The sequence below is a fragment of the Lipotes vexillifer genome, unplaced genomic scaffold (assembly GCF_000442215.2).
Source record: "Lipotes vexillifer unplaced genomic scaffold, Lipotes_vexillifer_v1.1 scaffold58, whole genome shotgun sequence".
Taxonomy (NCBI): domain Eukaryota; kingdom Metazoa; phylum Chordata; class Mammalia; order Artiodactyla; family Lipotidae; genus Lipotes; species Lipotes vexillifer.
In genome coordinates, this window is record NW_006781997.1 from 995,452 (window position 1) to 1,007,017 (window position 11,566).

The 11,566-nt window shown below is 41.7% G+C and overlaps 1 pseudogene; it reads right to left on the minus strand.

Annotated features, from left to right (window-relative positions):
- Positions 1–4,178: 4,178 nt before the first annotated feature.
- The window catches only part of LOC103087006 (TNF receptor-associated factor 1 pseudogene), an 84,236-nt pseudogene continuing 76,848 nt past the window's right edge, over positions 4,179–11,566 (minus strand).

Here is an 11,566-nt window from a genome sequence, read left to right on the forward strand (position 1 = left end):
GTGGCTTTCATTGCCTCTTCTTCCTCTGATGATTTCTTAAATGCAGCTCACATTTTCTTCTCTTTTGCTCTGTATCTTCCACGGGTATCAGTAACTTTTCCCAGCAAGTCTAAGACCCAGGGCTCCAACATACCACACATAAGGTAATGTGTCCAAAATCTTTATTTTTTGTACCCCAAATTTATTCAAGCGTCAGGGTTGTGTTTCCCTTTGCCTTCTGAATAAATCCATGTTTGTGTCCCACAAGCTCTTGAAGAGATGCAAGTTGATGTATCCTCTCTGCACATGCCAACCTGTTTCTTCTACTTGCCTTAAGTTTGTTAGTGGCTCACAAAACCAGGAAATCTGGAGTCCTTCTCACTCATATCACGTGACTAAGATCTATCTAGTCTCCCTCCCTTCCTATTTCGAGGTCCAGGGACCTATGGCAGATTTCATCAACTTGCATTTAAATTACTGGGGTAGCCTAGCTGGTCTCCCTGCCTCTAGTATCTCCCTTCTTCCTCTTACCTAAACACAGCATCTGAGTTATTTTTCTAAAATTCAGATATGATCACTCATGTAACTCCCATAATTAAAAGCCTTTTATGGCTCCCATGTGCCTGCATGACAAATTTCAAAATCTTTATCTTGTTATAAAGCCTCTTTCTTGCTTAGCAACAGTTTGTACTTCCAACCACTTCCCCGTTTTCTCTTTTCCAACAAACTATACCTGTTTCTGCTACAGTGTCTCAATTTTTGGAGCACATTAGAATTATCTGTGGAGCTTTATAACATGCAAATTGCAGGACTCCTGAACCAAAATCTTTTTAGCAGAGCTTGGGAATCATTCATTCTTATTATTAATCTGTCCTGGAATACCCTCTTGGGGGTTAGCCCCTACCCTTCTTGTTCTTTTAGCAAAATTTCCATTTATCCTTTAAGATCTTGATCCAGTAATTTTTACTCAATATCTTTCCTGTCCACCACACAGAAAAGAAGTCACTCCTTAGTCATTGTACCCATGAGACTTTAAATATTATTCAAGTACACAGATTTATAAATTATTTGTGTTAAAACTATATCCCTCATCTCCCTTCCTGTTTTATGATGCCCCACAGTATTTATCATCATCTAACATATTATGTATTTTACTTATTTATTTCTTTATGCCTGTTTCCACCCTCTAGTGTGTATGCTCCGTTGCACAGATATTTTTCCAACTCTCTAATAAAAGAAAAATATCAAACAAAAAAAATTTTTTTTTAAATTGAGGTATAGTTGATTTATAATATTATATTAGTTTCAGGTGTACAGCATGGTGGTTTAAAATTCCCTGTGCTGTACACTATATCCTTGTAGCTTATTTATTTTATACATAGTAGTTTGTACCTCTTATACAAAAAAAAAGTCTAAAGAATTATACAAAGAACATTCTTCTAGTCATCACTTAGAGGTGATGATTGTTAACATACTTTAATTATTTGCTTTACCTTTCTGGAAAAAGATGCAAATAAGTACTTAAAATTTTTATAAAATAAATACAGATAGTACCCTCTAATTATAGGCAATTATCTCACAAATATACCACTTGATCACAAAGGAGAACTCATGAAAGATTTTTAAAAGATCAATTTGAAAAAATTCCTGAATTGTGTGATAGCAAGGTGTATACATCCTGACACTTCTCTTCTAAATATGTCAGCAAGCATATCTTAAGAATAAAGTATTTTATATAACCATAGTAATTATCACACCTAGAAAATTAATAATAATTCCCTCATATTGGCTAATATCTAACCCATTATAAAATTTCCTTGATTTTTAGTAGTAAGGATTTCTGTATTTTTTTAAACTTTTTATTTAATATTGGAGTATAGTTGATTAACAATGCTGTGTTAGTTTCAGGTGTACAGCAAAGTGATTCAGTTATACATATATATGTATCTATTCTTTTCCCAATTAGCTTATTACAGAATATTGAGCAGGAGAATTTCTGTATGTTTTCTTCACTGCTGTATCCCCAACAGCCCAAATAATGACTGGCATATAGTAAACCCTTAAGTAATAATTTTTAAATGGGTATATTTGTATCCCTGATTAAACTGAGGTGTTTGAAGGCAGAAGCTTTGCATTATTCACCTTTTTTAATCCTAAGTCCCTAACATGGTACCTGGAGCATGGTTGGAGATTCATTAAGTGTTTGTACAATTTAATTGAAAAGAAGGGCACATTGCATACATTTTAGCTTTGAGACTTGAAGTGACATAGAATTAAGGCACAATCAAGAGAGAAAATAATTCAGGAAAAACAAAGAAAGCTAATGTGTTTGAAGAGGAGAGTTTGGGTCCGAGTCTTAAAGGAAATGGTGTCTCTCAGCATGGCACAGAAGAAATCTCTTTTCCTCACATACAGATAATTTTTTCTGACCTTAGGGAGTTATCTCACAAACATAAGATCTTGATCACAAAGGAAAACCTGTGAGAGATAAAGAAGGCTCAATTTCTGTCACCACTGTTGAAGAAATCTACTCAAGACCATGCCATAAGATGAAGAAATAACTATCACCTTCAGTAGATGAGAGATGGCAACACTTTCGGAATATTTTGTATCAGACCATAAAAGTATAACGTGAAATTAAAACATACTGTCTATTTTGGTTTTGTTTCCTTAATGGATTTCTTCATAATATTCAGTTACGTGTTTGCTTTTCTGTCTGCTATTATAGACTTTGCCCTGAACTTGGAGGAAGAAATCTAGGCTCTAGCTCTGGTCCTGTCTGCAGAAAGCTGAGTAACCTTCTGTCACCACTGTTCTGGGTCTTGTTTTCTTCTTCTTTAAAATAAAGAAGCCTGGACTCCCCTGGCAGTCCATTGGTTAGGACTCTGCGCTTCCACTGCAGGAGGTGCAGGTTCGATCCCTAGTTGGGGAAATAAGATCCCGCATGCTGCACAGCATGGCCAAAAAACTTACATAAATAAAATAAAATAAAATAGGGACTTCCCTGGTGGCGCAGTGGTTAAGAATCCTCCTGCCAATGCAAGGGACACGGGTTCGAGCCCTGGTCCGGGAAGATCCCACATGCCGCAGGGCAAGTAAGCCCTTGTGCCACAACTACTGAAGCCCTCGCACCTAGATCCTGAGCTCCACAACAAGAGAAGCCACCGCAGTGAGAAGTCTGCGCACTGCAACGAAGAGTAGCCCCCACCAGCCGCAAATGGAGAACGCCTGTGTGCAGCAATGAAGACCCAAGGCAGCCATAAATAAATAATTTATTTTTTAAAAAATTAATAAATTAAATTAAATTAAGAAGTTAAATTAGAATGAGTAGTTTATAAACTGTTGGAAGTAGAACTCTTTTTATACTTTGTTTTGTGATTCATACTGTCAAAATTCAAAACATAAAGATATAAGTGAAACGTCTCACCCCATCCTGACCCTCAGCACTTTATTCCCTACCCTGACAACACTAAGGTTCCCAGTTTCGTGTATGTCTTTTTCGAAATATTCTAAGTATAAATACGAAGTGTATTTATGAAACAAGTATATGGATATATATTATATGAAATAAATATAAAATATATGTGCATATTTTTTAATGAAAATGGTGCATATATTGTTCATGCTATTCTGAGCCTTGCATAGCCCGCTGGTTTTGCTTGTTCACCTCCAGTTCTGGGGAAATCGGTCCAGGCTGGGACAGATTGAATTCGTACTGGCACCCTGTCACTTCCACCCCCTGCTCCTGGTTCTGATCCCAAGCAGGATGAGAGCAAGCTCACTCTCCATGGTGGCCTGCAGAGGTCTTCCCATCCCTGGAGCTTCTTTTCCCACACCCTCCCCATCTCGGCCAGAGCCCATCTCAACATTCAGGGCCGGGGTGGCTCTCAGGACTCCAGTGCTGCATGGTCAGTGCACCACCGGCTTTGGGACGCTGTGCCTTTGCAGGCCCATTGCAAGGTCCTGCCACACTAAGCAGATGTCTTAGCCACTGTCAATCTGTCTGCTCGGCTCACACCATGCCAGCCCTGGCCCATCATTGTGCCTTGGGATCTTGGGCACCAAGGGCAAGACCTCAGTCATCTTGCTGAACCTCTGTCTGAGAGGGGGCTCCCTCGGGACCCACGTGTAGCTTGCTCGGCCCCTCCTGCCCTAAGCATTTGTCTCCACGATGCACTTGAGGAACATGGTGTTGTCCTTCACGTAGGCATGCTTGGGCGACTGCAGCTTGTTGAAGGGAAAGAAGAGTGGGCAGCTGCTGGCCACATTGGTTTCACTCTGGGGCCGTACTTGGCAGTGTAGACAGCCGGGAAGAAGAGGCTGACGGCCCTGCCGCAGGCTGACTCATGGCACCAGTGGTGGCACTGGTGACCTTCCATAGGAAGGTGCCGTTGTAGGAGGCCTCTTCCATGAGGCGGGAACCCTGCTCCAGCTTGCCCAGGGCCTGGCCTTTCTGGGCCAGGGTCTGCGGCAGCTCCACCACCCTCTGTTCCAAGCTCAAGATGTACTCACGGTCCAGCCAGCTCTGGTGGATGGAGACGGCCAGGGCCAGGTGGGAGACCTCCACCTCCTTGTTGAGGACGGCGACAATGTTCTTAAACACACACAGCTTCCCCTCCAGCTCAGTCAGGAGCTTCTCCTTCGTGAAGTGCTGCAGGGCCAGCTCCTCCTGGCTCTGGGAGCAGGGGGCCCGGTAGCAGTCCACCTCTAGGTCCCCAGACGCCTCCACAGGCCCACACAGCTGCAGGTCTGACAGATTCCGCCCCAGGGCCCACGCGCCCAGACCCCAGGCCTGAGCCCAGCTGGGTTTCACGAACCCCAACAGGAGGTTCGGGTGTGTGGCCTGGGTGGTGACCTCATGCTCCTGCATGAACTTTGGGCTCCCCTTGAAGGAGCAGCCAACTCCGGCAAAGGGGCACCCACTCTAGCCTCAGCCACCTCGGGCTGATCCTGCTTCTGAGACAGAAGGCTTCCTGGCCTCTTGGATGGGGAGTCGCCCCCTTTGCATTTGGGACAGATCTGATCCTCGCCATTCCTCATGTTTTCAGAGAGGCAGACGTCGCAGCAGAGGGGCCTGGGATCTGGTGGGTCCTGGCAGACGGTGGGGGGCACCCAAAGGGGAGCTCGTTCTCATCGGGGGCCCCTGTTCAAGCTCCTCTGGGGAGGGGACCAGCCGCACGGAGTCTGTGCTGGGAGAAGAGGTGAGTTCTGGCCGGGCCACCCTCCCTGATGAGCAGGAATCTGATGATTTTACCTTCTCGCTGGTTTGTGTGGCTCAACGTCACAGCAGGGATGAGACAGGAATTATCCTGTGTGGTGAAAAAAATGCCCTGGATGGTGACTGCAGGCTCTAGGCGTGGCCATTCTTTTGAGCAAGAGGGGAGAGGAGAGAAGTCAGAGAGAAAAAGGAACCGTGTCACGGACTTTCAGGAACCACAGTTAGAGCTTCCCCTGTCGGAGGACCTCAGGCTGATGCTGGCTTCCTCCACCTCCTGCCCGGGGGACAGGGGCAGAGAGACCCCCAGTGGGTGACTTATCTATTTCCCTGCAACCCCGGAGCAGCCTAGGATTCTCAGTGTGGGTGTTCACCGCCCCAGTGGAAATCCCCAGGGTCCTGGAGTCAGGTCCAAAAATGCAAGTTCCATGCATATTAGCTCTGCCCAGAGTATCTTAGGTAAAGGTCACTTTCGCACGGCGGGTCTCGGTTACCCCATCTTGGCACTGCCACCGCCTCCCAGCGGCCCCAGGGGAGCTTCCGGTGGCGCGAGGACCCTTGGTGGCATCTTTACATTTTATCTTAATTTTCTGTATGTCTACCTGAGGCCCAGGGTTGTATATTACTTCTCTAATACATTACTTATAATATAATAGAACTCAAGGAATGTTCAATAATGAATCAATAATATAGTGATCTCAATGGGCATATACAATGCTTATCTTTTGTATCCATCATTTTAAGCTGCATTTAAAATCTTTGTTTATATACTGTAAAATTAAGTAAAATGAATTAGAGCCAGTGAAGATAATTATTAGAGCCAGTGAAGACAGTGAAGATAATTATTCACAGGGGAGAAATTCTTTGAATATTGATCAGTTACTTCCAAATATATCGTCCTACTTTTGAAAAAATGGAGCTGAATTTGTTCTGTATTGTAAGGAAAGATGTCAAACCATCGACCCGCTTAATCAAAGTGGACTGAATTTCATCAAACTATTTTCCGACAAATGAAGTATTTATAATCATGGACTTTTTTTGGACTAATTTTCTTTAAAGATTTTTTAATATATTAGGTCACCCTTAACCTTTGATGAAACAACTGCCCCACTATGTAATACGATTTAGATGTATCATAAAAATTTCCCTATCCCTAGAATACCTTTTTCATTCAGTTCACTGAAGCCCCCAAATCCAATCTGAGATGTATTCCTTTGACTAAAGATTACCTTCATCTTTCAAAATGGAAATCTTTTGGAACATGACATAAGTTATCAAATAATCAACAAATTTACAGATCTACTTTATACAAATGCTTTGAAGATTAAATTTATTGGGCACTTTCCATGGATTTTCTGGTTATTGGGGTCTTAAGAAAGAAAAATTAAAGACCATATTGAGTGAAAGGGATTGGGAAAGGGAAGACTGAAGACAGGAGAATTTTCTTATCCTACATATTTGCTCATAGCTGTCATTCTTTGTAGCCCTACTGGCCAAGTACTGTATTGATGTAAGGTCCAGAGCATGTTGTTTAACCCTCAAAACCCTCTAAAACCAGTAGATAGTTTTATTTAAGTTAACAAATATTTATTAAATCCCTACTGTGTGTCAGTAGGTGCACCTTTCCTAGGTGCTTGGGTTACAGCAGTGAAGCAAACAGATAAAACTCCCTGCCCTGTTTAAGCTTATCTTCTACCAGGAGAACTTAAGTAATAAACAGTAATCATAATAAGTAAACAAATTATATAGTTTTTTTAGAGTGATGGTTACTATGGGAAAATAGAGCAGCTTAAGGGGAGGATTAAGAGTGCCAGAGGTGAGGCAGGTTGCAATTTTAAATGAGATGATCAGGGTAAGCCACACTGAGTCTGTAATACAACAATCCTCAAAGGTTTAAGGGTAAAGTTTGTTGGCCATGAGAATATCTGAAGAAAAGACTATTCTTAGTGAAGTGAACAACCAGTTCCAAGGCACTAAGATGGGGACATGTTTGGCATATCCAAGTAGAACAGAGAGGCTAGTGTGCTTGGAAATGAGAGAGCAAGAAGGAAAAGAGAGAAAGGAGTGAGGTCAGAGAGATACTGGGGTGAGGGATGAAAGAGGTGGCCTTGTAGGAGCTGGCTTTTACTCTGAGTGAGATGTGAAGCCGTTGGAAGGCATTAAGCAGAGGACTGACATGATTTGACTCATAGACAATTCTAACTCTGTATTAAGAGAAAACTGTAGGGAGGCAAAGTTAGTAGCAGGGAGTCCAGTTAGAAAACTATGGCAATAATCTAGGTGAAGATGTTGCATTTGGGACTGGGGGAAGACCACAGGAAATAGGAAGAAATGATCAGATATATTTTGAAAGTAGAGCCAACAGGATTGGCTGATGGATCAGATATGGGATATGAGAGAAAGAGCAAGAAAAAGGTTGACTCCAAAAATGTAGGCCTGGGATCATCATCAAGTGATGGGGGAAGACTGCAGGTGGAGGAGCTGAAGGAGAGAAGACCAGAAGTTCCATTTTGGACATGTGAAGTTTGAGATCCCCATTAGCCACCCAAATGGAGGTTTTCAGTAGGCAATTTGGTACACAAGTCTAACGTTCAGAAAAGAGGTCTGGGCTAAAGACATAAACTTGGGAGACTTATGGCATATACATAGAGTTTAAATCCTCAAGACTGGTTGAGATCACTAAGGGAGGGAATGCATATGGAAAAGAAGAAAAAGAACTAAACTCTGTGGCACTTCAACATTGAAAGTTCAGGCAGAAAAGGACAAACCAGTAAGAGGAAACCAAGAAGGAGCAACCAGTGGCATGGGAGGAAAACCAGGAGAGCGTGGTGTCCTCCAAGCCAAGAGAAAAAAGTGTATCGAGAAGGAAGGAGGCCTTAACTCTGCCAAATGCAGCTGACATGTTAAGTAAAATGTGTCCTGAGAACTGCCCATACATGCATTTAGCAGCATGAATGTTACTGGTGACCAGAGCAAGGATGGATGGCATGATGGGGGCAAAATCTTGATGGGAAGGAGTTTAGGAGGTAGAAACAGACAGTGAGCAGCAACAACTATTCCAAAGAAGCAGATACAAGTATTACATCTGTTTTACAAAGTCTGCAAAAGGGTTTGTACTTGCCCAAGTGCACATACCAGTATCCAGTTCAGCTGGGACCTAAAACCAGATTTGCTTGAATTCAAAATCTATTCTATACAGTCTGGGATCTGCCCTGTTCACAGATACAATAATTTAGTGAATGGAGAAACATGAACGAAAAATAACCATTGATCTCTCGTCTTCTGTGTTTTTCTACCAAAAATTCAGACTAGTGTTCTTACGGTCTTCCACAGCATAAAATCCCCTCTCATTTTCTAGTGCCTTCCTCTGTGTGGTCTTGTTGTTACCTCACTTGTGTAAGCATTATCCTCACTCATCTGACACTCTTCTCTTAAAAAAACAAAAAAAAAACCCCACTTCTCTTGTTTACCTTTATGTCCAATTATCACATTCAACTGTTTCCAGATCTCTGAATCTATATGTTATTTCCCATTTACCTAGGAATCAAAGTCCTTCAGTCCATTTCACCTCCCAGTAGATTCTGTCTGTAAGATCTATAATAAATCCACTACTGATTCTGGCTGAGAGGTTAACATTCCTTATAGAGTCAGAAAATAGAGTGAAGAATCTTTGTGTTCATGTATTGGTATATGGTTGAGGGTGGAGGAAGTGGCAGACAAGGAACAAACAAAGCTGGAGATAAAACTCCAGAGTAACCTAAATTTCTAGTAAAATCCCCTAGCAGTGTTGGCAGAAAACGAATCCAAGGGTGGAAAAAAGCAATATGGTCCATAGCATGACAAAGAGAGGAATTGGAAAATAGAGTTTCATACCAAAAAGCTGGCAGAACACACGAAGTGGGGGAGGGAGGCAGTCATAACCATAGACTTGGGCCAGTCAGATGGCAGGGAAGATAGTGAGAATGAGCCCAGGAGCACAGACGACTTGGCATGAAGTGCCCTGCTTTTACTTCTCTCCTCATGGCCTGTCTTCAAGTGCCTTATTTGTTCTACTAAGTATTACCAAAACTCCTCCTTATACTGGAAATATTCATAGTCATAGTGACAAGCTCAGTATAAACAGAACCTCTATTCTACAATGCACTCTGTTCTGGGTCACTGGAAACACTGATTTCTTCACAGGTGCTACTAACCTTTATTAATATGACAGTCCTAGTCTTGATATACATCTTTGCAACAAGCTGGTCTGTTCATGATGGATTTATACGTTTTTTCAGCCTGTTTTTGTGTACGCTGATCTTTTCTATGTGTATTGCCAGCCTTATCTCAATGAAAGCCCATGACTCACGATCTATGTCTCTGAGTCATGCTCTGAAGTTAGGTGAGTTAGCCTTAATTTGGTTCTTTCCACTTATCAGTGTAAGCCTTGCGACCCGAAGAATTTTGTTTTGTTTTCCTTCCTAGCACTTGGAACTCCCTCAATTGGTAGTTGATAACTTCCACAAGTATGCATTTTACATGAAGGAGTGAAAGTTGGCTCAATGACAGGCAAGAAGAATAAAGCAAATTGGCACTGAATAGAAACTGTGTTGCGAAAGACATTAATATTGAGGAAAGCAGAGATTTTGTAGATAAAGTTTCTTGTTTGCTTCATTGTAAACCAATTGACTTCACTCTCTAACTGTAGGTCACAAAGGAAGATGACAACCCTGGAGAACTTGATAGATATGGGAGGGGAAAAGAGAGGGAGACGTCTTGTCCATTCAGGTATCCGAGATTAAATTATAGTACCAGAAAGGGAAGAGTGGATTAAATAAGAGAGTAACATGCAAGCACCAAGTGTTTCTATCATAGCCTGATGCCCCAGAAGAAAAATAGTCTGAACTTGTAGCTTCATTTTATATCCTGCCATTGTCTGTTATTTAAAAAGCCTTATGAACTAATAGCATCTGAGAACCTGAGAAATGTGCCTGGAACTGAACTAGACGTGTCTAGGAAACACGTAGACAATGGTCTGAGTAATTCGTTTATATGTTAGAACAGATAGGAGAACTTATTTAACTGTCAAAGTGTTTAGAAGGAGAATCTTGAAAGTGTACCTAATATTTTCCTTTTCTTTTTTGCTCTACTATTTAAACTTCACTAATTTACTGTGGTCATTTCTTCAGCAAAGAAAGCTTAATTTTTTGCTAATTTTTCACATTGATTTCAGACTTTTAAGTAAAGAATTCTTTACATCCTAGGAATTTTGCAGACTCATTCATAATAGTTTTAAACATGTTTAACACTTTATTACTCATTCTCAATGGGTCATACAAAATTAATTTTTATTTGATGTTGAAACATATTATGTTTCTTTTCCAAAACACTCATCTACTTTTGGTCTATAACAAGATATTAATAAAATGAGAAGGCCAAGTGTTATTTAGCATCCAGGATAAAGCCAGACTGTGGTTCCATACTTTTTATATATTACAGACATGACTAATTCAGAAGTAGATTGTTCTTGAATAGGTATACTTTATGTTCCATTTTAACAAAAATAGATCTTTATTCCTTCTTCCCTTTACTTTTCCTCTGAAAAATATTCATGGAGTCTCAGCTATTGTCCAGGCACTGTGATAGATGTAATAGATAGAGTTGTAAACAAGCAAAACAGACATATTTCTTGCTCTCACGGACCTTACATCTAGGGAGATGGCCAGTTACTGAAGAAATCCTTATACAGTCCCAGTGGTCAGCACTATACAGACAAGTATAAGGAAATATATATTAATCTGTGCATCATGCTTCCCTGGGGAAAGGAACAAGAAGCATTAAGCTAGATGTAAGGGAGGAGATTTGGGAGGCAGGTACGTTCCAGGCTGGAGCTTGGTACAGTGGTCAGGATCAGATCATGGACAAGCATGATTTTTCAATCTTTCCCCTGAGCCCAAACCTGGAGATGCCACAAAGGTAAAAAAGAATTTTGAGGGATCCCAGAATCTACATCAAAGACTGTGAAAAGTCCTTGGAGACCAGAAGGTGGGTCAGGTCCCACAGAACCTAGAGGAAATCTTTCTACTTCTGTACTTTCCTCTCTTCACCTTTTACTGGCCAGCTCAGTGCCTCCTCTGTCCTACTGGGTTCATGGGAGTGGACAGAAAACCTAAGTTCCAGTCAAGCGCCTGCAACAGGTGGTAGTTCATCTGGGCACCACTGGCCCCAAGTTAGGGAGGAAGAATAGACTAACTGCCTAGTGCAGAAGGACTGAGTGGCTTTCTATCACCAAGCCCCTACTGGGTAAGTACAAGGAGAGACAGCCCCAGAAAAAAGCAGTGCTTGGCGCAGGTTGAGGGTGGGAAGGTTACAAAATGCAATACCAGACGCTAT